Below are 4,226 nucleotides of genomic sequence, written 5' to 3' on the forward strand. Positions count from 1 at the left end.
GTATGCTCCCCCAGGACTCATCAGTTGACAGCATGGAGCATTCCCTCTGAACTCCTTTCCCCTCTTCCTCCCTAGACACAAACACAACTGCACACCCACCATGCCTGTTCACACTTGCACACACCACCCACCCCCTGAAGCTTTTTGTCTTGCAGTCATCAGGAACAGGTAAGAATGCCAAATTTCAAATGATCACAACAATTTATACTAGAGGAGAAAAGGTTGGCAAGTCGACTCTGATTGGCTGGGACATTGTCACGGAGAAAGCAACGGAGAACGAGAGACTCTCCGAGCTCCCAGGTAATTCAAAAAAGGCACAAGGCTTGAACATAATCCTTTTTTGCAGAGAACGGGCTCCTGCGTGTGAATGTATGTCGCGTCTAAACCTTACTCAAGAATAAAGCTGAAAGCTGTTCTCAACAGGACATACCCCACAATAGTGAAGGGGTTCACTTACAATTCCTATATAATCGTATTCATCATATGTACTCCTGCTGATCCAATTATAAATGATACTCATTTTTCTGCAGCGTGCACTGAATCCAGAAACACAAGCAGACCCATTTCACTGTTCCTGCAATTTCTCAGTTAAAGTAGAAAATGCCAGATGATGGTCTGTAGTGCTCCCAATTTTGGCACAAGCCCCCAGCTGTTAATAAGGAGGACTTGGCAGGGTCAGGGTTTGCCGCTGTTGTTTCTGGTTCATAGGTTGATGCCGGGTAAATGCAAGTATCGTAGATGTACTGGAGCAGCTTGGCTAGGGCTGTGTTATGACATGGCAGGTGATGTGTGCCAAACGGACCAAATCAACAAGGGAAACTTGGCCATGCTATCACAGCCGTTTCGCAATTTGTATTTATTATGAGCAGATTTGGGCACTGAATTCAGAAGTAACGAGTCCACTAACACCTTTAGTGATTTTAAAAACTAAATTTTTAAAATTATTAACAAAAGTAAAGGGTTCAAGCACATATAAGATTACAGTTACTTAATACTATAACAAGACCCAAATTTCCCAATTAAACTGACTCCCGACTAAGGCAACAATCCAAAATAACAGGCCAGCACAGTACCCACTTGACAATGGAATTCCAAAGGTTTTTCTCCAACTTTAGTTACTGGAAACAGCAAACTTTTGCAAAATTGGCTGGAGACTTCCCTGAGGCTGTTTTACACATTCCTTTTAGTTGTTATATGGCCCCACAACATCACGTTCCTTCTTTATATATGTTTCTCTCTCTCTTTAATCTGTTACTTCCATTGTTCTATATATCTTTGGAAATTTACTTTTCTCATTATATAAAAATCTTTCATGTAGCCACTATGGTTAGTACCTTTTGGAAAAAATAAACATAATAACTTTGCCCTATTTATTTGGTTCATTGTAAACATTCCACCGTCCATTTGAAATCCAAACAACTCCTTCACTTATCTAAAAATGCAAATTTCCTTCACACCCTACATGCTAAGCCCTCATCCATGTTTACTCATTAGCATTTCAAATGCCTTAAGAAATAATTGTGGGGAAACATTTTATCAGCATCTACTAACAGATATATTAAAAGCCTAAAAGTACCACCGTACCTGTCTAAGAACAGTAAAAGGGACTTTTAGCTTGCAGTCTATCTGACTCTCATTTAATTAAATCACTTAGACAAAACCATCTACACACACCCATAAACTTACTTTACAATAAACCACAATAAATATTATGAAAATAATTATAGTTTCGTGACAGGCATGGCACGTTCTGGAGCACAAATCTTCAATACTATTGCCAGAATATTGTCAGGGGCCATATTCTTTGCAGTGTCCAGTGTCTTCAGCCGTTACTTGATATCAAGTGGAGTGAATCGAATTGGCTGAAGATTGGGGATCATCCGCTCAGCACTTCTGGCTGAAGATTGTTGCGAATGCCTTATCTTTTGCACTGATGTGCTGAGCTCCCCCACCATTGAGGATGGGGACATTTATGGAGCCTCCTCCTTCAGTGAGTTGTTTAATTGTTCACCACCATTCACGACTGGATGTGGCAGGACCACAGAGCTTAAATCTGATCCATTGGTTGTGGAATCACTTAGCTCTGTCTATCACTTGCTGCTTATGCTGTTTGGCATACAAGTAGTCCTGTGTTGTAGCTTCACCAGGTTGACACCTCATTTTTAGTTATGCCTGGTGCTGTTCCAGGCATGCCCTCCTGCACTCTTCATTGAACCAGGGTGATCACCTGGCTTGGCGGTAATGGTAGAGTGGGGGATATGCTGGGCCATGAGGTTACAGGTGGTGGTTGAGTACAGTTGTGCTGCTGCTGATGACCACAGGACCTCATGGATGCCCAGTCCAGCCTTGAGTTGCTAGATCTGTTTGAAATCTATCCCATTTAGCAGGGTGGTAGTGCCACACAATATGGAGGGTATCCTCAATGTGAAGGCAGGACTTCGTCTCCACAACGACTGTGCAGTGGTCACTCCTACTGATACTGTCACGCACAGATGTATCTGCAGCAAGCAGGTTGGTGAGGATGAGGTCAAGTATTTTTTTCCCTCTTGTTGGTTCCCTCACCACTTGCCACAGACCCAATCTAGCAGCTATGTCCTTTAGTACTCGGCCAGCTCAGTCTGTGGTGGTGCTACCAAGCAACTCTTGGTGATGGACCAAGAATACATTCTGTACCCTTGCCACCCTCAGTACTTGCTCCAAGTAGTGTTCAACATGGAGGAGTGCTATTTAGCAGCTGAAGGGGTGGTGAGTTGTTTTGGGGGCGGGGGGGGGGGGGGGGGGGGGGGGGGGGGGGGGCGGGTGCGGCGGAGAGGTGGTGGGTAGGGTTTCTGTGGTATGTGATAAACAGCAGGAAGTTTCCTTGCACATGTTTGACCTGATGCCATGAGACTTCATGGGGGATGGACTCAATGTTGAGGACTCCCAGAGCAACTTCCTCCCAACATTATACCACTGTGCCGCCACCTTTACTGGGTTTGTTCTGCCGGTGGGACAGGATATACCCAGCAATGGTGATAGTGGTGGCTGGGACATGATCTGTAAGTTATGATTCCACAAGTATGACTATGTCAGGCTATTGCTTGACTAGTCAATGAGACAGCGCTCCCAATTTTGGCACAAGCCCCCACCTGTTAATAAGGAGGACTTGGCAGGGTCAGGGTTTGCCGCTGTCGTTTCTGGTCCATAGGTCGATGCTGGGTGGTCCACCAACAAGGCCTGTGGTCTAAATGGACACTAGGCAAGATTGAGAGAAAGTGTGAAAGCAAAAACACACTCAGAAGTCACAGCAAGCTGCAACTCAGCAAAAAAGCTTACAAGAATAAGAAAGAGTTCACCAAATACCAGTTCAAGCACAGGTATGTCCACGAGTGAGGCAAAGACCTGGACAACAAAAGAGCCACTGAGAAAACCCAACACATGTTCAAGAGTGAACAGACTTTTCATACGGTGACAATCGCACAGCATGTGGCTGCAATCACCCAATGGAAGCCTTCCTCACAGTTGAGGTCATATGTCCCAATAGAAGTGGCAAGCACAAGTTATGACTGAGGATAGATACTGGGGCACAGGCCAATATTTCACCACTGCGAAAACTTAGACATGTGTCTGGTGAAGTGGGAGTCTATGTTACAGCCAACAAGAGCCAGACTCACCATTTATTGCAGTTCACCAAACTACTGTTTGGGAATATTGACATTGAAGTATGGTCGTCTCAAGTCTTACACATTGTTGACACCAATAGGCAAGTGGTAGTAGGACCGTCAGCATACAATGAACTCCAAAGTGTGATGATTCATGAGACCAGTAAATGCTAGATGGTCATGTCACGTGTGATCCTATTGAGTGTATTCAAAGATCTGCAATCGAAATACATGATTATGTCTCACATATTGAGCAGGGGCTACCCAAACCCAAGAAGACAGAAGGTATACCATTGGGTGCCCAAGTGGATACTTCAAATGCAGAAATAGATGTATACAACATTGATCAAATGTGATTTGGACACGATAAATGTGAGAAGCTCTATACAGAGACTTGCAGAGATCCTATACTCAGGGCATTATGATAGGTTATTGTCAGTGGATCACCAGATATGGTGCAAGAGATCCCACAGATCTCAGGACCTTATGGCCATGATGAAACTAGCATTTCTAGATACAGGATTACCATTCCTAGCATCGAATACGTTCAGAAGGAAAGTCAGGACAACTTCCGAGTCATCATCT

Source organism: Carcharodon carcharias, chromosome 8 (genome assembly GCF_017639515.1).
Source record: "Carcharodon carcharias isolate sCarCar2 chromosome 8, sCarCar2.pri, whole genome shotgun sequence".
Classification (NCBI taxonomy): domain Eukaryota; kingdom Metazoa; phylum Chordata; class Chondrichthyes; order Lamniformes; family Lamnidae; genus Carcharodon; species Carcharodon carcharias.